This window comes from Lissotriton helveticus, chromosome 5_1 (genome assembly GCF_964261635.1).
Source record: "Lissotriton helveticus chromosome 5_1, aLisHel1.1, whole genome shotgun sequence".
NCBI classification, from domain to species: domain Eukaryota; kingdom Metazoa; phylum Chordata; class Amphibia; order Caudata; family Salamandridae; genus Lissotriton; species Lissotriton helveticus.
In genome coordinates this window covers 223,810,366-223,834,369 of record NC_136065.1, presented here as the reverse complement: position 1 = coordinate 223,834,369, position 24,004 = coordinate 223,810,366, and the positions used below count along the sequence as shown (strand labels likewise).

General features: G+C 43.8%; 1 long non-coding RNA gene across 1 annotated transcript in view; it reads left to right on the top strand.

The window, feature by feature from the left end:
- Positions 1-24,004, top strand: part of LOC144753061 (uncharacterized) — a 473,043-nt gene that overhangs the window by 171,833 nt on the left and 277,206 nt on the right. The window lies entirely within an intron of this gene.

The following is a 24,004-nucleotide window of genomic DNA, read 5'->3' as shown; positions in this document are numbered from 1 at the left end:
TTTGCCAATGCTTGTTTTTGTAACCATTATTTGCTCTGCTAACAAAGTAATAAAACTGTATTTCTTAACATCTTGAAAATGGCAAACAAGTATTATTACTGGAGGTCATCCTAGAATAATACTTCTGCATATTGACACCGCCATGCAGTAATACAGCCAGAACCCATCCTGCGGTAATACATACCCATTATTAATTGATCAACTAGTACGGTTCCAGTCACGTTCTAAAGTTATCCTTGGATCATCCATGAGTAATGCAGCCTCATTTTGAAGTCATCACAAAATGATTATGTAATAATACAGCCCCATCCCGAAATACTCAAAGGATCATCCTGGAGTAATCCACCCTAATCTGAAATCATCGTGGGATCATTCTGGAGTAATCCACCCTAATCTGAAATCATCGTGGGATCATTCTGGAGTAGTTCAAGCTCATCACATCTTTTCCAGTGAAGTAATCAGACCCTAATCCTGGAGTCGTTTCTCTGATGACTCTAGATAAAGTCATCCCATTTACACATTTAACCCTGTGGGCAGACTTCAGGATGGCCTGGGATGACATCCCCAGTTAATTGCAGGAATCGCCTGGCTGAAGTCATCTAATGACTTCAGAATCACTCCAGGATGATCTTCCTTTTTGACTTGGGGTGGAGGAAAAGCAGCACACAAGGGAGACAGTAACACACGAGGTGGGGGAGAAGCACAAAATGGAGAGACGAAGGTGGTAGGCGTGAAGAAGCATGAGTGAGAAGAACAGGTGGAAGGGGGGAGGACCAAACGAGGGAGGGAGCAACGTGCGAGAGCAGCACCCAAGGGAGAAAACAACTGAGAGTGAGTGAGAACTACACAAGCAAGTGCAGCACACATGCTAGGAAGCAACATGGTGCTCACAAGGGACAGAGCTGGAAAACATGTGCACTCTCATGGAATGCTTAACCAAAGCGAAAGAAGAAGTTACCTAAAAGTGAGCAGCCAGTCAAAGAGATGGAAAAGAAGCTACGCCTCAGGGGATGAACAAACACAAGAGGGACAACTTGAACAAGGGAAGCCAATGAATAAGAAGCAAGCAAATAAAGTCAAACAATTGCATCAATGGGCAGGCTGCCGCACCTGTAATTTCGCAGTAAACCCACAATAGATCTTTCACAAGCAGACATCTTGCGGTTGGATGAAACTTAATAACTGTAAAATACCTTTAGGTAATTTATGTCTATGATGCAGTCCCTGTTTGCATTTCCCTTATTTTACTGCATCTTACGTTTCCTAAAAGCATTTATTTTTTTGAGATGTATATAAATATAATCGTTTATTTCGGGCACAGCCCATGAAACACATCGAGACAATACAATGAGTATACATTTTAAGTGCTTTAAAAGTTATACAATAAAAAAAACGAGTGGCATCAAAGTGCAGTTGCATTGCTATAAAAACAATAAAAACATTGGATTAAGATAAAAGAGTAAAAAGCCGGGACATCATCCAGAAACAAATTGTAGACCTGACGTAGTAACCAATTACATCTAGCAGGGGAGTGTCCCAGTCAATCATAAGATAGAGAGTCCAGCAGGGATGTTATGCAAAATAGCAAACATGGGGGCAATGTAGTGTAGAGAAATTCGCAGTGTAAGTATGTGCAACAAATCCTTAACACTTGTTAGAGGAGAATGAAGATATATCAGTTCTCTATCGGGGGTCGGATTTGTGACAGGCCTTCCTTCTCAAAGCCCAAGCGATATACAAATACTGCGAAAGCTAAGGGTTCGCTGGTGTCAATTCTAAAAAGTCTCTCCGCTTCCCAATAATGTCCCACATCCATATTGTTACAAACAGCCATGAGCCATTTTTTAAGGATCTTCCTTTAAGAAGGACAGAATAGCATGAAATGAGACTCTGTTTTAACTATGCCCGGGCAGTACGGACAGCAGTCGGCCTGGCCGGTGGCATTGACCCATTTGGAGGTGTGTGATCTCAAGGGGAGAACCCCACACCTGTATTGTACATAGATGCATTTTAACGGATGTGGGTGCACTCTATTCAGGTAGGGTTCTGGCCTGGGCAGGCTTTTGTGGTTTAGAAATTTGCATGTAATAGAATGAGACTGGTAGATTTCCCACATTTGAAGTAGGACTGCCTGCCAGTAAGACTGTTTTATTTTTGGAACAATGCCTTTTACTACTGTCTCTGGGGCAGTCCACAGCTTGCTCATTCCTATTCTGTACGTTAGTTCTTTTATGTGTTTCAGCCATGGTGTTCTCTGGTTTCTGTCAAGAGACATAAGTTATTTAACACACTCCCTGTAGGTTGCTAATTCATTAGTTGACCATAATCTCACCCAGTATAAAAGGTGTTTTAGTACTACTATTAGGTGAATAGGATTGAGAGCCAAGTCAAAGCATAGCGGTGTGATGGGAAAGCTTAAGGGAAGCCTAAAAAGTGATTTATCAGACCTGTTTTCAAATTTTGTTAAACCCTCTGCAGTGGCGTAGCCCCAGATCTCAGCGCCATATATCATTGATGCTACAGCCGAAGAGTTATATACAGTGATGACCAGAGAAACTGCCCCACTAGATGCTGTTTTATAGCGCCTCGCTATTGCAAAGGCTTTCTGATGGAGGGTGGTTTTACTTTTTTCCATCTGAAGGCCCCATGCTTGGCTGTCACTTAGCCTCATGCCAAGATAGTCGAAGTAGTGGACCACCTCTAGCGGAAGCCCCTCAACAGTCACACTACCTCTGTATCCTTTATGTGGGTTTATTATCATGACATTTGATTTTGATGAGTTTAACTCTAGGCCCCTTTCTCCACAAAAGGTAACAAAAGCATTTAGGGCCAGATGTAGGTCGGTCGGTAACGGCAGAAAATCGGTATTTTCGGCCGTTACCGACCGGTATTCAAGAATTGGTATGTAGGGGCTAATTTTTACAGAATCGGTAAATTTACCGATTGGTAAATTTACCGATTCTGTAAAATACAGAATCGGTATTTTTTACCGATTCGGTAAATTTGAGATGTAGGTGGGACTCTTCTGAGTCCCACAAGCCTTACCGAATCGGTATTTTACCATCAAATCCAATTTGATGGTAAAATACCGATTCCGGTGTGCATGCACATGTGTGCATACACACCTCTGCCATATGACAGGCAGACCTGCCCTTGGGGCATGTATGCCTGCCACATGGCACCCAGGCCTGTTTTGGGGGTGCCAGAGGGTGTCAAAGTGACACCCCCTGCACCCTTGTGAAATTCGGTATTTACCGATTCGGTAATGCCCATTCATTCCTATGGGCTTCAAAGCCCATAGGAATGAATGGGCATTACCGATCGGTATTTACCGATTCGGTAAATACCGATTTTTCTCCGAATCGGTATTCCAGCACATCTGGAATACCTACATACCCACCCCTCTGATTTACCGATTCATAATTACCGAATCGGTAAAATTCGGTAATTATGAATCGGTAAATCAATCCTACCTACATCTGGCCCTTAGTTCTGATTGGAGGCCCTTAGGCGTTCGGGAGATCAGCACGGTATCGTCGGCAAACATCAATATAGGCGTTGATGTTCCAGCCACTCTTGGGAGTCGTGTTTGCATTCCATCAGCCTCTTCACTGCTCCAGTGATATTTCGACTGAACAGGGTTGGGGCGAGGACGCACCCCTGTCTGACCCCCTTCAAGATCTGGTCGGTCTTATGCCCTTTGGGAGTTCCATCTAACCCTTCTATATGTGTTGTTGTGTAGCAGCCTAAGTATTCTTAATAGGTCTGAGGGGATACCATACTCAGCTAATACCTCCCAAAGAGTGTTTCGCAGGACCTGGTCGAATGCTGCTCTTAGATCAATAAAAGCGACGTATTGGTGTTCGCTCAACATGGTGATATATTTTCAGGTTATCACCTTGAAGCGGAGGACCTGGTCCAGTGTGCTGACCTTTAATATAATGCCTGCTTGAGACTCTTCCAAGACATTATTCTGGTATATCCACTCATTTAGTTTGGATAAGACCTGTCTACAGAAGATATTTTGTGAGTTATCAAGTAGATACTAGGTCTGTAGTTTGAGGGAATGGTTCTGTCCTCTTTTTTAAAAATCGGTATGATGACCGCACCTTGCCATGAGGGAGGGATCCTCCACCCCTTTATAATGCTGTTCGATAATACGTTCAGATAGGGGGCCCAGATGTATGGTTCAGAGAGGAAGAGGTCACCTGGGATGCCAGGGGCCTTACCCTTTTCCATTTGTTCTACTGCTTTTAGTGTTTCGAGTAGTCTATGGTGGGGGACTAATTGAGGTTAACATTTGGGGGCTATTAGCCTATCGAGGCGAGGGATCACAACGGTGTTGTTGTAGTGCAGACAATCGTATAGATTACTAAAGTGAGTAACCGAAGCAGCTGGGTTGGGTCTAGGGGATGGGAGTTGGAAGGGTTCACGGCTAAAAGTTTCCAGAAACGTTTTTGATCACCACTCTCTAGGGCTTCGGCGATCGTTGCCCATTGATCTTCCTCCCATTCTCTTTTAGCTTTCACTAGAAGGGTTTTGTAGTCTCTCCTAGTTTTCATGATCTCAGTCCTTAACCCACTTTTGTTTGATCTCAGAAGGAAAGTTTTTCCTGTTCGACAGGGCTTATCGTACCAGAACGGCACAGTCCTTCTGAGTGCACCTCTCCTGTTCTTTCATGAAGTACAGTCTCAATGCGTCCATGAGATCACAGTGTGTGGGGACGAAGTTAATATTAGAATCACAGGTTAGCAAAACTGTGGGGAGTTGTTTTGCTATCATCAGAGCCTTGCAAAAAAAAATCCTCTGCTGCCTACTCATGTGCGAGAGCTGGTAGTACAAAGTACTATATTAAGCAGATTGGATTACTGTTGTTGGAGTCCCCGAGATATCTGATACTCCGATTACTTCTTGATTTCTGCGTCCCTTCCGGTTCCGGTACCCCTGACTAATGGCACCGAGAAATCTCTATATAAACGCCCTTGGCGTAAACTGAATACTGAGCAATTCCACGCACTTCTTGCCTTAAAATCGCCCAAGTTACCTATGGGTCTAGATGCGGCTTATAAAATCTTCCGCGACTGGATTCTTTAAGTATTGGACTCTCTTATTCCTGCCAATTAGTCCAAGTGCCGTACTTCTCACGCTACTCCTTTGTTCTCTGATAGCTTGGTTGCTATGCGTAAAGCCTGTAAAAAGCTAGAACGGGCGTGGAGGTGGGACTATGCTATGCCTGCTAAGAGATGCTATCAGATGGCCATTAAAAGATATCATCAGGTCATACGGGTTGAGCGGGCTGCCTACTTTGCTGAAGAGATTCAGTCTAGTCCTAATCCCACTAAATGTATTTTTAAAAGACTTAATGATTTTAAACTTAAGAAAATTCCGGCAGCCTCTGTTATCACGTCTAACCAGCATTGTGAGGACCTGGCGACCTTCTTTGTAAAAAAAGTAGAGACCCTATATAAGTCTTTCCTGCCGACCCCTGCTTATCCTAGTCCTGTACCCAGACCCCTCACTGCCCATGTCCTCATGGCCTTTCCTTATGAAGATCAGGATGAGCTTCGGCTGCTCTGCAGTAAAATTATATCTGGCTCCCCGGCAGATCCTCTTAAGACGGATCAGTTTCTTAAATCTCTGCCTGTGATTCTGGCGCCTTTGTGTCAGTTGATTAATTCCTCGTTGTCTACGGCAACAGTTCCGAGGCAGTGGAAACAGGCTATGGTGGTTCCCCTCCTCAAAACGCCGTCATTGGACCCAGCAAAACCAGAACATTTTCGCCCAATTCCTTTGCTACCATGGGCAGCTAAAATTACTGATGCACATATTAACACCTGCCTTACATAATTTTTAAACGCCAATGGCATCCTGGATCCTACGCAGAACGGCTTCCGCCCAGGGCACAGCACGGAGACAGCTCTCCTTGCTGCGACTGAACATCTGCGGACTGTTCTTGATGAGGGCAATACTGCGGCACTGATCCTGTTGGACCTTACTGCCACATTTGATACTGTATCCCACCCGATTCTTCTAAATCGCCTGGAGGAGGCCGGTATTGGTGACTCTGAATTGGTTTAGATCTTTCCTTTCTGAAAGAACTTTCCAGGTGTCAGCTCCACCCTTCCTTTCTCGTGTTCAGTCTATCGGCCAGGTCGTGCCCCAGGGCTCTGCTCTGAGCCCCGTACTTTTTAATCTGTACGTTCAACCTCGGGCCATGATAGCTAGGGACAGGGGCCTCTCCATTGTTTCTTACGCCGACGACATGCAGTTGGTGGTGGTCCTCTCTTACGATTCTACGCACGACGCCCCTAAATTTAGGAGTGGCCTCACGGCGGTCGCGGAGTGGATGACCACCAACTGCCTCCAGCTTAATGCGAATAAATTGGAGGTGTTGTTGGTGGGTAAAAACATCAAACTCTGGAGTGAGAACTGTTGGCCGTATACCTTTGGGAGTGCTCCCTCCCCCAAGGTGGTGGTGAAGTATTTAGGGATTCTACCGTCAGTTTTCAGGACCATACCAAGAAAATTGCTGGCACCTGCTTCGGTCTATTACGAGGATTGAAACCCCTTTTAGGCTATTTTGATCAATCTACTAGACAACTGATTGTCCAGGCGGCCATTCTGTCTAAGCTTGATTATGACAACTCGCTTTTTTGGGGGGCAAATAAAGCAGAGACCATGAGCCTACAAAGGGTCCAAAATGCGGCGGCTGGAGCCCTGTCAGGACTTCGGAGAAGACGCCCCACTTCAGGCGCAATCCGGCACCTACATTGGCTGCCTGTAGCCAGGCATATAGAATTTAAAGCTCTCTGCCTGGATTTCAAAATTTTGAAACTCTCCTCTCCATGTTTTCTGACAAATGTACTTGTACCATACACACCTACGCACCACTGTCTTGGGTCATGTCTTGCCGTTGTTCCGCGGGTAAAACGCCTGCGTGCTGGGGGACGTTCTTCTCTCTGTTTGGCGGCCAAACGGTGGAATTCCTTCTCCATGCACATCCGCAGCCTTGAGAATTATTTGACATTTAGGAAGGCTATAAAAACTCATCTTTTCCCTGCGGATTAGGCTCTAGTGTCTTGTTCGGCCTGTAGTAAGCGCCAGGACGCCTCTTTGCCGAGGCAGCTGTTGCGCTATACAAGTCGGTCTAACATAACATAACATAGACTTCAGAGGATTCAAACAATAGCAGCCAAGCTAGCCTTGGGGAGGTCTAGACATTCCTCTACCTCGTCGGCTCTGGCAGAGCTGCAGTGGCTCCCGATAATACAAAGAATTCAGTTCAAATCCCTCTGCATAGTTTTCAAGGCCCTGCACAGGTTTGGACCGGTACCTATGCAGCGGAAATTCACTTGGTATGTACCTGAGAGAAGCCTTTGTTCCTCCTCAGCCAGATTAATTACGTTACCAAGATTTAAAAAAACTAAATCTGGAGGTAGAGCATTCAATGTCTCGGCTGCCTGATTATGGAATAAACTCCCACTGGAGCTGAGACAACTGAGGGATCTCCTCTCATTTAGGAAGAGACTAAAAACCTGGCTCTTCCCCAATTCATAACTTGTTATTGGATTTCCTATGTAGCATTATTCCTACTGTGCACTTTGATGTCAGCGCCAGGATGCCTGTTAAGTGATTGAGCGCTTTATAAATGAGATAAATAAATAAAACATAAATTAGGAATATTGCTTATGTCAATCAAAGAATGTTTGGGCACAAACAGTTCATAAATTAAACAAAGTTATGTTCATCTGCCACCAGTTCTGCCCACTTGTTTTTTTAAAGTTATTGGAAGTTGTTATTAGCATGGTTGATACTGCCACCTCTAGTTTTGTGTCTCTGAATCTGGACCTTGGAAAGGAGACACTTAGTGCCTGGTGGTCACTGTCCGGGCTGGGGATAACTTGCATATCCTGCAGTTCAGGCCAGCGGTCATTATCCACTAGTATATAATCAATTCTGGATTCGCTAAGGCCTCTTTTGAAAGTGAAGTGAGGAGGACAATCCAATTTGGTTTTGCCATTTACTACTCTAAGACCATAATCAGTGATAAGATCAACAATTTGAGTACAGACCTTTGGCATTTTTGTTATTTTCTTTTGTTCACGGGGAGGCAATAAGTCTTCATGTGGACTCCATGCAGAGGTTGGAAGGAAGATATGAAAGTCTCCTGCAACGATTTATAAATAATTGTCAGCAAACTGGCCCAATAGATGATCTAACTTGGTTACTATTGGGGATTCAACATTTAGGGGTAATGATCTACGGTATATGTTTACTAGAGTTATAAGTATATGGCCTAGCTCAGTGTTAATTTGTAACACAAGCAAATCCTTCGAGTTAGTTGGTAGAGTTGTGACCACTGGAAATAGATCCATTCTTAGCCAAATTAAAAGTCCACCTGATGGGCGTCCTGATGGGGCTGGAACTGAACTTTCTCTAAAGCTAGATAGCCTGGGCGATGGACCTGCTTGGTAGCCCAGGTTTCTTGGAGCAGAATAATATGATGAGAATCAATAAACGCTCCCCACTCAGGGTCAGAGAGTTTGGACTTGATGCCTGCCACGTTCCGTGATAATAGTTTGATGTGTTCACTGTCCTTCAGCCCTATTGACCGCGTAAGCAGCTTGAGGGATTTTTCCTGCGGTATTATGCACCCCCCTTTGTATATTGACATGGCTAGGCCCCTATGGCCCAACAACTCTCCTCCTCCACCCGCCGTGGTACCAGATGGAGACCTTTCGGTCGATGTTGTGCATAGTGGTGAGGTTGCCATTGAATTGTGAGTGAATTGATATCTGACGTGTAGGAGGTGCTAAAAGTAGCAATTTCCTTAGGGTTGGATTTCAATGCACTAAAGAACAGATTTTGGAGAGTGAGAGGGGGTGTAATCGGAATGTGATGCGGGAGTTCATTTTTGATCATATTTGCAAATCTGTGTCTGGTCTGAATTTAAATTCTACTGCAATTAGGTCTTTAGCTAGGGCTGTGTTGTGTATCAATTTAGATTCCGTAAGCATTTCCCGATTCATGCCCTTATATAGGTATAATTCACATTGCCCTTATAGGCATAGAAATCCAGTCATTACTTAGGCATAGCCCATGCTACCCAAATACAGGCATGGCTACTTCCATCCGTTCATCTACGTCACAACGACATCTTGGAAAACCAGACTCTTAAGCCGTAGGGACTTCCCCTTGCCTGGATATTGATTTCTCCAAGAACTCATTTATTATGCATGAACATCTATTCCTTAGGGGTTCCTTCATGACATTCATATGCCCGACTTTTACGTCAATACTGGCATTCCTAAGCACCTTCAAGGTATAAATATACCTTCACTTGCTATGGCAAAGCACGGTGTGGTTCGGTGCAGTTCAACTACCTTCTTGCACGACGCAGCTCGCCACAGCAAGTACCGAAGGAAGCCAACTCCCCAGCTGATGCACTGACTAGAAGCTGTCATCCTCCTGCCGAGAATCCAGATTCAGTGTTTCTGACTCCTATTGCAGGGTGTTGGGAAATCGAGTCCAGGGAAAGAGTTACCAACCTCTCTCATTCTAAGGTATGGAGCTGATTAGGACCTAGAGAAACCTTTGGCAATTCTTGGCAAAACTAAACCTATGCTAAACCAGCACCTGCTTCTTCCCTCGTACTAGACCTAGGTTAGGTACAATGGGGTAGGATTATTTTAGAAGCACCCGTTGAGTATTTTAGGCTGTGTTATTTATGTATGTATTTTAATGAATTTGTGATAGCCACAAAACCATGCTATTACAATATTATTTTATCTTACTGCTAACGCTGTACATTTTATACTTCGCATTCTGTCTAACGATTGTAGCAGTACATATCTCTTGCATGAGACATAAGACTGTTCAATAAATCCTTTTATTGAAACGCCCGTCTCTCTATTTCTGTGCAACTCTGTAGAAACGAAGCATGCATGATTGACTGAGTGAAATAGTTATCTATTGTTTCCACGACTCTGAAGATATTGTTCCGACTCTAAGGGAAACAAAGTTGTCATGTTTATGCGGTTGTCAGAGACTAATCCCGTCGTTGTTAATAAGAGAAAGTTTCTAGTGACCTCTGAGTTAGCTGGCACAGACATACTGACCTCAGTCCTATGTCAAATCTATAGTGTATATTATTCCAATGCGCAGAGCCTATGGGGAATATAGGAACTACACTACAGCTGGGTCCCTAAAGGTCACACCTATATAATCCCTTTCGTGTGATCCTACTGAGAACCTCTTTGCTATTGTTATATCTTCCCTTATGATTGATCGACAGCCCCTTTTATAGCGAATCCAATGAATTACTTTGTTCACTAGGTCCTCATGTGTTTCTGTATGGGGCCACTGGGACTTAGGGACATTAATCATGTAAAGGTCAAAACCCACCATACTGCAAGGACCTTTATTATTTGGTCCTATATGGGATTTCTTTGTGGAGAAACTGTGGGACTTATAAGACCTTTGAGGTGCTTTTAGTGCAATAGCAGGATTGGCATGCATCAGTTCCCTTGGGTTGGCACTGGCCGTGTGCATCCGTTGTCCTCATGCATAGTGTTATTCCTAAATTGGCCTTGTGGGTGAGTGGGTAAGTTTGTATGAGGGGTACTGGGAATGTTGTGAGGCCCGTTAATGAGTGACTTGGGGAGGTCATATGATACAGTACTCTGGGGGTCACTATGCCCTCCATGGCTCGATGCATCCCCCACAGCTACAGTTGCAGTCAATATGTCAATTTTTTTCAAGTAACAGTGTTGACATCCTTTCCAATGCTACTTTTAGAGATTTAACTTCCTGCTTGAGGGCTTTCACTTGGTCTACCAAACCCAAACTGGTCGAGAGCACACCTGGCCCTGGTGTAAACGCTCCTCTCGGTGGATGAGGGGGGTCATTTCTCCTTTCTCCTGGTTGGCCGAGGGCAAATATTTATTCTCACAGTCAACGTTAATGACATAGTGGTCACTGTCGTTGTTAACAAGGTCTGTCGTACTGGGCATTGGTTGTTGCTGATGCTCAATGGGTGGGCTTTGGCTAAGCGTGATCGTGGATGAAATAGGAGGTGCAGAGGACCCAACGTAGGATTATATACTTTTATGGTTTGAGGAAAATTTCTCTAGGGTGCTTTTTCCCTTTCTCTTGCTCTTTGGACCGGAGGGTCTAGAATGGGGGGCAGGGAGGACCTTAACCTCCTCTATTAGCTCATCTATTTCAGTTAGGGAACCGTTTTCAGCTGCAAGTCTAGGGATTTTCCTTACACTTCCTGGGCCCATACTTTTATCGGACGCTTTTCTTTTGTCCATTATGATGACCATAACCGGGGGATAACCATGGGGAGAGTTGCCAGTTATGTTACAAGGTAAAGCCCAGGTTCACGATGAGCAGTACTTACGTTTTCCAGAAATGCTGCCAATATGGGACCATGGGGGGCGGCCCAGCCCCTGTCTGGCACTGACAAGTGCAGATGGGCCCACCAATGCGCGTCCGGGGCTGCGGGAGACCCGCGATGCTTAAATGCACCTTCGGGCACCAAGAAACAGCTACGTTGGTGGCACACCGGCCGTGTTGTTCACTGGGGCTTGTAGTCTCCCCTGGTGCTGGGCTGGTGCTGCAGAGTGGAGTGAAAGCAGGCTTTGAGATGTATTTCTGTACTTTTTTCCATGCAAAATGTAGTTCTTGTACATAGTACCAGGGTGAGTTCAGATTATGCGTGTGAATAAGTATGCACAACTGGGATTTTTGCATCTGAGGCTGAAGCAAATGAATGTTTCTCGCAGTAACTGTCAGTGGATTATAGAGGTGTATAGACTACAACCTCATCCAATTATTGGCCTCTTTGTGGAGCACTTAGAGCTATCGTCCTAGATGTGCCAATTAAAATTACCTTTTTATATGAGTGTGTGAAGGTGGTACACGGCTTTTGAAATATTGCTAACACCAAAAGAAACGAAAATGTTGTGATCACTTGTGTGGAGAGAGAGAGAGAGAGACAGTGTGTGTTAAGGGTAGGTTATGGAAAGAAGAGCATAGAAAAGAAAAAAAGGTTACGGTCAGAAAGGAGATTATGTGTGAGATCTGCAGATGGAGAATTATTTGTCACAAAACTGCCCATTTCAAACACTCGGCCCAAGGCCACCTGCTAGAGAGCTTACTTGCTATTAAAAACCTGCATTGTCTTGAGCACACAAATGAGACCGATTCTGTACTATCCGTTAATGGTAGGGGATGTGGCTCAACCATAGATTATATTGTGATTTCTGTCCTCTGCTCTTAAATACATTAAAAGTAAGCTCCTTTTGAAGCGGTTATAGTGATCATAACCCTATGACTCTAGAAATAACAGGGGTGCTGGTCTTGCGTGGAGTTGAGACAAAGAGCTTCTCAAATAGGGATTTTAATCCAACAGGTCAGGCAGGCAAAATTAGGTGGGGGAAGATAATGATGGAGGTTTTTCTAAACCAGCTATACATGGAGGGTGAAGAAGACATCAAGCAGTGCCTTGACAATCACACTAAGCCCGGTGTGGTAATAGAGGCCTTTGACAAGCTGGTAAAGCGGATTGCAAAAAAATCTCACAGAACGAGGAATATCTGTGGTACTGAGGGGGGAAAATAGTTTGACGCAGATTGCTCTAAAAACCCCTAAGGCTCTCTTAGTTGCATTAAAACACAAACTCAGGGAGGCAGAAAAGAAAAGCATATAAACTGGCATTAAATAAAAGGAACGATAAGATCGGGAATAGGCATGGGAGGATTTAAACCAGGATAGTGTTCTGGCCAAAAGCTCAAGATTTGGGAAAATAGTCCCTTTTTCCTAGATAATAACTTTTCGAGAATAGATTGTGTATTCACGCTCATAGATGGGTCTGCCATTTTGAGCAGATCTACAAAGGCATGGACTTGTGAAAAAATGTTACCCCTTGGATATCCAGTGTTGAGTCGTCCCCGTCATGTTTTGGGGTAGATGAAATCCAGAAAGCGATCATGACCACTTTAGCTCGAAAAGCCCCAGGACCTGATGGGGTACCTACGGATCTTTATATGGCTGATCCAGGGACATGGGCAAGGATCCTAGTGAGGGTTTTTAATGCTGCAACAATGGTTGGCCCACCCCCATCGTGGTCAATGGCGGTAATCCTACCTATTTTTAAAAAGGGTACTAGGGACGATCCTGCTTGCAATCGCCCGATCTCATTATCGCCAAAGCAATTGGTTAGATGCTAGCAATGTGATATCAGATCTGCAATATGGTTTTAGAAAAAGCATGGGGTCAGTGGACCAGTGTATGAACCTACTCATGATGATTAGCAATATGCACTAGCCATAAAGGGACGTATGTGCATGGCATTCATGGACTTAACGTCTGCCTTTGATAGAGTAAATAGATCAAAATGGTATCCTATTTTGGGCATGTAGGCAGACCTGGTGGCCTTCTTGCACTGGTCCCACCTTAATCTGACTGCCTCCACCAGATATAATGAAAATGGCTCCCTTACAAAATCGTGGAAGGTTAAGCGGGGGGTGAGGAAGGGATGTGTTTTGGCCCCAGTCCTATTTACCTTATACATTAATAACCTGGGGCCACACTGTTCGTTGCCAGCAAGGACACTCCTAGAGTAGGCTCTAAACTCATCCCTGCTCTTTTATATGCAGATGATGCAGTTTTACTTGCTAGGACATCTTTGAGGCTGAAACCTCTTGTAAATGCTTTTATTAATTTAATGGTTTATCTCAACCTTTCTATTAATTTCTCAAAATCCCATATGATGTCTTCTGGTAATATAAAACATGATAAAAGTACGCTTATATGTAAAGGTGGGGAACTGACCAATGTCGCAACATTTTCTTATCTGCATATCCTATTCGATGAAAGGGGGTCATGGGTGGCACAGTGAACACTCAAGAAAAATACCTTATCTAGAGCAGCAGGAGCAACAATGGATTTTACCAGGAGACCGGGGAGCAAACCATTACGACCATTATTGAAGGTCGAAAACGAGAAATATGTCCCAATGGCAACATATGGCAGTGAGGTCTAGGGCTATAAGGAGGTCGATGATCTACAAGGAACAGAAAATAAATATCTACAGAAACTTTTAGCTGTTCCACCATCCTTTATGGTGCATGAAGAATTAGGGCAGGGTTATATTTCTGATTGTATAGCTGTGGCCCCCATAATGTGCTGGTTAAAAACCTGGTCTAGCCCTCATCCTGTTTAAATTAAATTATTTTAGAAGATTGTATGAGGCAAGATAGGGCCGCAGATATTCCCTGGTTAGGTTATATTTCTCAGCACTTAACGAATGTAGGGCGCCCGAGATTTTTAGGCATCCCAGACAGTTGCATCGTGAGAGCAGAAAGATATTAAAAGTCACTTTCTAACTAGGAAGAGGATGGAAAGGGAAAACAGCGAACCTACTAAACCAATGATCAGACAATATATGATATTAAGCCAGGGATTTTAGATCAACCCTTCTGGTTTTTTATTAAACATCCACATCATCACTTTCTTTTAACTAGATTCAGGTTTAATTATATTCATTGGTGTTTCTCGGTCCCCAAGGGTCCCTAAAGCCTTGCTCTTGTGATCGTTTTTCAGACCAAGATTTATTGCACTTTTTGTTTTGTTGTGGTTTTTATAATGATCTCTGGAACAAAATATATCCTACCACTTTTAAAAATTGACACTTTGCACAAGTGAGACCTACTTTGATATATCTGCAAAGACTGTCCTCACACTTGATATGCTATGGGGTTGCGAGTTTCTTAGCAGGGGTCATACGTCGATGGAAAAACTTTGACTAGCCACCGAATCGGGATGAGAAATGAAATTTTGTTGGAAGTATCGTTTTTAATTTTGTGTTAGTACTGTATAAAATGCACTTTATGTAGGTCTATGCTGGTACTTTTAAAAATTGCTATTTTTGCACAATTGAGACCTGCTTGATATATCTGTGAATGCTCTCCTCACACCCGACATGTTATGGAGTTGGGAATTCCTTATCAGGGGCCTTGTGCCGAAGGTAAACTTTGATTAGCCAATAAACTGGGACTAGTAATGTAATCCTTTAGGAAGTACTGTTTTAATTTCATGTTGATATTGTATAAAATGCATTTTATCTAGGACTTTGCTGGTACTGTAGCATTGTCAGGAATAACTAAGTACATTTAAGGGCGAAGAAATTGTTTTATAGCTTCTGTACATGAAATATCGGATTAGCCCTTTAGTATCATGTATTGCAGTTTTATTTGTTTATTTTTCTGTTATGTGTAAATGTGCTTTTATGGCCATAATATGGCCGAATAAAGTTTTTATTGACTTGACTTGACACCAAGATACTCTGTCGAGGCAACAGGACACGTGCATAATAAGAGTGTTTCTGGTAACCATGAATGGGTCCATATAGTGTCTTGGTTACCAAAGATCAAAACCTCAGTTTTGTCCTCATTCAGTTGAAGATAGTTGTTATTCATCCAGGATGCCACCACCTTCATCAGCTGTTAAATTTAGCGGTTGAGGCCTCTATGTCCTCTGTGATGGACATAATTAATTGTGTGTCATTTGCATAGGATATTGCCTCCAACCCGGATGTATGACGTTACAACGCATACTTTTACCACGCATGCTGTTACAACGTGGTTTTTACATCGCATACCATTACAACGCATAGTGCTTCTGGGTGCTGGATAGTGAATAGTTTAATTTACTATTCCAACTCCAGTCCCCGTGGACACTAGGGAAGGTTATTGGATAGTAAATTAACCTATCCCCTATCCTATAGCGCCCCCCAGAGCAATGTGTTGTAATAGTTTGCGTTGTAATGGTTGCGATGTAATGGTAGTGCGTTGTAAAAGTTTCGTTGTAAGTGATGTTTCCCCTCCAACCCAAATGATCTAACCAGCTTTGCCAGTGGGGAGACATATATATTGAACGGTGTAGGGCTCAAAGAGGACCCCTGTGGGACACCACAGAGAGTGAGAGTGGGGTCCGAATAGAATTGTCCATCTTTACTCTCTGTGACCTATCAGTTAAAAAAGAAGACAGCAGCTTCAAGGAAGAATCTGTCACCCCGAATTCCTGAAGGTGGTCAATTAGCTTTATTGGCGAGATGGTATTAAATGCCGCAGATTGGTCCAATAAGATCAACAGCTCGGTCTACCTGGCATCAACCAAGATGCAAATGGTGTTTACTGCAGTTATTAATGCAGTTTCGGACCCATGGCAACTTCTAAATCCATACAGAGAAGGATCAAGTTGATGCTGTTGTTCCAAATACATACTCAGCTGGGCATTAAGGTGTTTCTCCAGAATCTTGTCAGGAACCGGAAGTAGGGAAATGGGGCAAAAGTTTTTAAATTCTGTTGAGTCACAATTATCTATTTTTAATAGGGGTTTGATGACCGCTGTTTTCCAGTTAAGTGGGTATCGTCAGGAGTAAATTACCAAATTAAGAGTAGCTGTAAGATAGGAAATAATAATAACCCTACCCAACCTCATCAACTTCGGGGAGCAAGGTTCCAGAGGGGAGCCTTATTTGAACCCCTCTAGAATCTGATCAGTCTGTTCGTATGAAAGAGAGAGAAATGCGGACAGACAGTAATCCCTCTTCTTAATATGAGAAGGACTAAGGGATGATAAATTAATATTTCGGTCAGAATTGAAAGGCTGAGAGTTAAGACTCTCCAAGGAGGAATAGATCTTAGTAATCTTGGAGTGAAAGTAATTAGCCATTCTATTTCAAAAGTCCTGTGAGCTCTCGTTATGTGCCGAAGTAGGCGGGTTAGATAGTGAGCAAATCAAATTAAATAAATCTCTAGAGGACTTGAGTGATGATGTCAACTGAATGTAAAAGGAGGATTTCTCTGAATTAATGGCTAATTAATATTCTGCCAACCTGGCCTTATGTTTTATTCTTTCCGATGGGTCATAATGTTTACACCAGATGTGTTCTTGGCGGCGACAGGATTGCTTTAGTGTCTTAAGCTTTTCTGAATACCAGGCTGATGTAGCGGAGCAAGAGAATCAACGGTTGCCCCAAGCCAATTAGATGGCCGCCAAGTCAGGATCACTATATTCAGTCCATCAACTTTCATTAAGGGCCACAGGAAAAGATTCCTTGTTGATACTTTTTTAAGTTTCCTTTAAGCACCTTACTGTTTGCCTTTCTGGCTCCTACTTTGGTTACTGGGTGCACACGAAAAAGAGGAACAGCATGATGATCTGACCAGGGGAGAGGAAAGGGTTCTCCCACCCTAATACGATGATCATTGGAGAAGATGCCATCAAGAATGTGTCCTGCGTCATGAGTGGCAATCTTTACTAATTGGGTGTAACCACAACTTAGCATAGTAGCTTTAAAAGTTTGCGAGATCTTACAAGAGGCATTGTCCAGATGATAATTAAATCTCCCAAAACAGTACGATTTTGTTTTCCAAGATTTGGCTCTAATAAGGTTAGCAAATTCCATAATGAAGGCGAACCTAGTTCCGGGAAGCCGGTAAGTCAGGACTCCAGCAAACAATTCTGTAAAAGATATTTTTAATATGAAAAGTAATGCTTCACAGGAATCTGAGGCAGTAGTTAATGGTTCAATATGACAAAGGCATGAATCCTTATAAATAATAGCTAACCCACCTCCACATTTGCATATTCTATCCAATCGGGAAAGGGTATAACCCTGTGGGACAGCGTCCACCAGATCAGGACCTGATGATTCCTTAGCCCAATTTTCTATAATGAACACCAAATCTGGCTTTTGTATAGAGACAAAGTCAAAAACTTAGATTTTATTTTCAATGAAATAGCTAGCATTGATCAGAAATCCGGAGAAGGTGGTCCCATATGGAACATGATAAGGAAGTGGTGTCTGAGCTAATGTGACATCTGGTTTAGAGGAAGTAAATTGATAGTGGCAGCCAGGGAAGATAATGATGCTGTCATTCATAAATGCTTCAGGATTTATGGGGAGCTGACACTCAATATTCCCCAGCTCCCGCACGTCAAGAGGTTGATTTTTATAATAGCTGCGTAACTGATAGTTTTCCCAGGAGTAAGAACCAGGGGTTCTGGCGCTTGGCGCCCACTGCGCACGCCCGCTGCACGTCAGGCCCCTCGTGTTGAATTTATGGGCGGTACAATCTTGAGCACTAGGCTGCTGACCCATCTGGAAGTGCACTCGGCAAGAGAGAGAGTGAGTTCTGCTTCTCTCCACTCAATCGGCTTAACCGCTCATTTGGAATATTATATGCCTTTTCAGAGTGCTTGAAAAGGTACAGAACTTTCATAACTTGGTTTATCCCTTGGATTTGCTTGTACATTGAGGCACAATATATTGTGGGAACTGTAGCACACTTTTAGATGTGCCCCAGGCCTCCCTCCTCTCACGCATGTGCCCAGTAAGCCAGCCACTTCAGCACCACAAATACAATTATCACATGTCATCAAGTGCAGCGATTTCAGAGAGGGCGGGGTATTTCAGGTGAAACTCCTGCAGGGAGGAGCCTTACATCCGGAGAGATGGTGAAACGCAGAGTCAATTTTAAATTCCCTAAAAACGCAGAAATCGTACTGCCATGTGCAGATTTGACACCTTGTGCTCAGGTTGAACTATTTCATGCTATTTAACCACCCCTTTATGAGGCAGCAACATGCAGTTGAATTTAGTTTTTCAAACTAGGTCCTGGAGAGCTCTGGTAGTGGCTGAAGGCCCTAGATCTGTCTCCAGACAACATTGCCAGTTCCTCTCGGACCCCTGCTGAGGTGTGAGGTTACACCCTGGCTTGAGCTCCAGGCTGAGTCTCAGCGGAGCTGTCGCTTCATGGACTCTGTAGTAAAGACAACAGCGGCTGGAGACAGAGGGAACCAAACCAGCATTGCTGACCAGCAGCATCTTGGCCAAGTACTCTGATTGCCTACTAGTTAAAATGTTGTGCATCACGGTGCTTCTGGCCCTCCCATGGTATGTCGCACCATCAGCTGAAGGACATTGCCTTAACGATAGGCTGCTGTGCTCCCGCCATGCAGCACAACAGATTTAAAGAGGGAAGGATCTATTTCCCATGAGACCATATACCAAGACTGAGGGTCACCAAGCTGTCCATGTGCCTCATTACTGAAGCAATACAAGGAATTATTGAATTAATGTCTGCCACTGGTAATTACTCTGGCCTCATCACAGTCCATCATTATTTTGCTCATTATGCCACCTCAGATCAGACCCAGCTATTTGCAAATCCGCTTTAGTCAGGCTCCGATAGAAACAGTCCTGCGAGAACTATCAAACCAGTCTGTCTCTGAATTAGAACACATGTAATCCAAGACTGGTCCCACCCTCACTGGGGCTCGTCGGGTGCAGCTTGGTTTGTTGGACTGGAATGCAGCCAAGAGTGATTAATTAAAGCATTCCTTACATTACCTTGTTGTTTTGGCAGTGGAGGCTCTGATAAAGCAGATAAACTGTTGAATCACTTAGTTGATACATAAAACAGATTTTTACACTTTTTGACAGAAATATGGCAAATGTGCACAACTTGTGCTCACTATATGTTGGAGAATTATGAGAAACAGATCGTGAAAAGACCTAGGGCCAGATGTAGGTCGCCAAATACTGGTCGGTAACGGCCGATTTCGTTTCGTTTTGAGCTTTTGTAAAAAATGCTCGCAAGAGATACATTTGTTTATTATGTGTTTCTACATTAAAAGGCCTGATATTGATGTGATATAGTCTAACCATCCTCAAATCCTGTTTCCACCTCTCCATGACTTGTCGCCAATAATTGATTGTGCATTCCAATTGAGTATTAATAATGGATGGTCATCAAAGGCTAATATTATTATGCAGATATTATGAACTGGATTACTGGTTTGCATGATTCTAGTTTGACTGAATTTCTTCAAGAGATTTGGTCTAGTTGTGTTAATTCTGTACTTGTATATTTTAGTCTTGAGAGTTCAATACATGAATTACAAGTTTGTAAGTCAGTTACAAAATTCCTAGCCCTCACTGGATAATTGGATTGGACCCCCTATGATTAACCTCTCTCGGCTCGGTTCAAGATATATCTGAGGACCAAGTAAATGACTCTGAGGTGTAGTTTAAGGACATAAAGTGAGACAAATGAAATGGGCCCAGTGGCTGTGCTTGGTACACAAACTATGCCTTACAAATGAGTTCTAAGTAGGTTCAAATCCATCTGTGGTTGCCTATGTTCCCATATATGGGGGCCTGGTCTGGTAGTTCCGGCTGGACTGTATCTATTCGAGCAGGACCAAGACTAATTCGCATAAGGTGGTCTCTGTCTATAATGGCACAGCGGGCGAAAAACGATGACATGGAAAGTGGCACAGGACAATTCCCAGTGGCTGAGATTAATTAATGCTGTCCATTCGTCTCCTTGTGTTTTTTGCATGTGTGTCTTTGCATAATGGGCAGGAATATGTTTAGCAGGAGATTTCTCAGCACACCAGGATCCGTATTACAGATGGTGCTTGTGCGTCCCCTTCTATAATACCGATAGCGCTGGCGCACTTAAAGCGCTATCAACGGAGAGTGTTCCCTCATTTACATAGCGGCGTGCCCTATGCAAATGATTGAATTCCTTTGACTCTGCGCCCGCACCATATTCTAGACGCGGGCACCCAAGAGGCAGTGCACCATTTAAAAGGTGGCGCGCTATTAGTGCGCCACCTGACAGCAGCCCTCTGCAGGGTGTAAAGGGAGTACCTAGGACCCCCCAAACATCTGCAACAGTGCAGTCACTGAACCCCTTTGATAGTGCAGGCGGGTGCCGCTTGCACTGTGAAAACACAGAACGGCTGCTCCATGTACGGTTTTGCTACGAGGCAGCCCGAGTTCATGGCTGCCCTTTGGGGGCAGCGCATACACCATGAAAGGGCGCATTATCACTTTTGAAAGGTGCACCGGGGGCAAACAGTGATGATGTGTAATACGGCTCTAGAGCACTGTTTCCCATGCCGATGGAGGCTAGACAAATCACTGGCACTACAGCAGCCATGGAATGGCTCCAGCCAACTAGAGTTCCCCCCCTCTTGTGGTGTATTTAACAGCCATCAAGAAGTTTGAGTTTTCAATGCCATCTTGGGAAGCTGCACCTTTGACAGTCCACTTAAAAAAATCTTTACACCCAGTCTGGTTTTGCTTTGAACCTGAGATTGAAGGAGACAGTGACATGTTTACCCACTATAGATTACAACAGCTGTTGCCTTTGACTGTTCATCCCTGAGACTGTATTTCAAAGACTACAGTCTCTCTGCCTGCTTCTCTGCTGGCTGGGACAGGTATCCAAGACGTCAGACATTTGAATAGTCGAAAAGCCCAATACCTTGACTGCTGCTTCCCATTCTTCTGGCTCCTAATCCTTATAGACCAGGTCCCTTCCTCTTGCTTCACTGTTCTAGCCCACAGTGATAGATCTCAGTTAAGTCATTACCTAACTTTTCTAACATGTAATCTTTTATTACTTGATAGTAGTCCACCCCACTTATCTTTGACCCTCCAGTCCTCCAGTCGAAGCCTTGTGTTCGGTCAATAATACGAAGGCAGGCGACTTAACATGATGTGTCATGAGATCACATTGTGTTTCTGGCAGAGGCTGCCTTTTGTATCACACGCTCTCGGCACTTAGGGTGGAGAAATTCACAGCTCTATTCATCATGGAAGAGAGTGACTTGGAGACTGGCCCTTCTTGTTGCAAGCAGCAGGCCTGCATCACCTCTGCCATGTTCTTCTCAGAAGCAGGCTGGCTGCACACCCTAGGCAGCATCACTAAAGCCCCGGCTCATGAATATTCATGAACAAGGCAATTAATATTGTTCACCAGTCTACTCCCAGCACTTTAAGTTGCTGGGGTTCGGAAGGGGAGCAAGAGGGTGCATTTTAGTGTTTGCTCCCAAATCACACACTATATGAGGTTGTCTAATTTTGAAAATCTCCCAGCCACAGTAAGATTTCTGAGCCTTGAGGAAGCGTGTGGTTTAAATCAGATTCTCTGGTGCCTACTGAGAACATATACTGCAGATAGGAAGGACTGGTCAGATTGTCTTCAATGCAATGAAATGCAAACCCTATGACTGAACAGAGAGATGCATAGACATCTCTTGGTGGCATGCTGAGTGGTGTGCAGAAGTTGTTTCTCAGCTCATCTGCTAACTGCAAGTACACACTGCACGTACCCCAGACACAAAAATGCATCTCCACCTGTGAAACAGGTTTTTGATATCGGTGCCCTGTAGCGGTTTCCTTGTGTCCGTGCCAAGTATGACTAGAAATTGCCTCTTCTTGTTTTTGCTGAGGTTGCAAAGAACCCAGTGTTTCTATACAAAAATGTAACCTACACCTGGGGATAATGAGGAGCATGGGGGCTGAGACATGAAGCTGAATTGATAACATGATATGTAGACTAACAGGTGACCAGAATAGAAAACAGTCCTTGTCCCAGCCCTCCCAGACGTCAGAGGCACCAGCATCTCATTTGTTTCTGAAGTGTTTAAAAAATTGATTAATCTCAGCTATTGATAATTACTCGGTCCGCATCCCAATCCATCGTTATGTTGCACATCATGCCACCGCACTTTAGATCAAGCCATATGCAAATGAGTCTTGACTCTATCCAATAGGAACTGTCCAACCCGAATTGCAGGCCAAGTCCTCCTTGAACCAGAGCACAAGCAATACAGGACCAGTTTCGCCATGATTGGGGCTCTTCAGTTAGGTGTAGCTTGGTTCCAGTGGCACAGTGAGCATGGGACCTACAACTGGGCATACCAATTCTACTTAGGGCATTACAATGAAGTACACAAAAAAGTGATGGGTGAAATGGTTGAATTAATCTCAGACGCTGGTGGCTACTCTGTTTTATTTGCACACCATGCCACCACAGTTTCAAACCAGCCATATACAAATAAGTCTTGAGCGACGTCCAATCCGAACTGCAATGCCAAGCCCTCCTGGAACTAGAACACAAGCAACTGATGACCAGTTACTCCTTGATTTGGGCTCTTCACTTTGGTGACGTACTTATTGCACAAAGGGTGTAGCACTGAAATTTACAACAAAATGATGTGTGCAATGCTTGAATTAATCTCAGCCATTGGTATATATTTGGTGTTGCATCCCAGTCCATCATAATTTTGCACACCATGCCACCACAGTTTCAAACCAACCATATACTAATCAATCTTGAGCCTGTTCCAATAGCGACAGTCTAACCTGAACTGCAATGCCAGGGCATCCTGGAACTAGAACACAAGCAACTGATGAACAGTTAGTTACTCCTTGATTTGGGCTCTTCAGTTTGGTGACATACGTATTGCACAAAGGGTGTAGCACTGAAATTTACAGAAAAAGTGATGTGTGCAATGCTTAAATTAATCTCAGCCATTGGTATATATTGGGTGATGCATCCCAGTCCATCATAATTTTGCACAGCATACCACCACAGTTTAGACCCTAGCCATATGCAAATCAGTCTTGGTCCTGCTCCATAAGGAACAAATCAACTCAATTCCACAACAACCCACAACAGGTGACACTGTTTTCTTGGGCATCACATGACTGCAAGGGCCAGTTTTGAGGTCATTTAAGAGGACCTAGTCTGCCAAGGAATCACTCAATATGTTTTTAGGTACTTGGAGCTCTTCCTCCGGCATTAACACGTTATCCAGTGCTTAATATGCAAAGAAAATAATAATAATAAGTGCAGAGCCTGAAGTTTCTTATAAGAGCCTACCTTTGGCACTGCAGCATGCTAGTATTGCCATGCTAAATACTATGACTTACCAGTCTTGTTGCCACCTCGTGCCTCTTTCTTCCACTACCTTACACATCACGGGCCTGATTCACAAAGGGAAATATGTTGTTTTGTGAAAGCTTAACTTTGTTTTGGAATTCACAAACTCCGATTTAATAGGAAGTTGGGGGGCTGCGCAGTCGGGCGGAGAACTCTGCAACTAAAAGGATAGGCATTTTGTATCT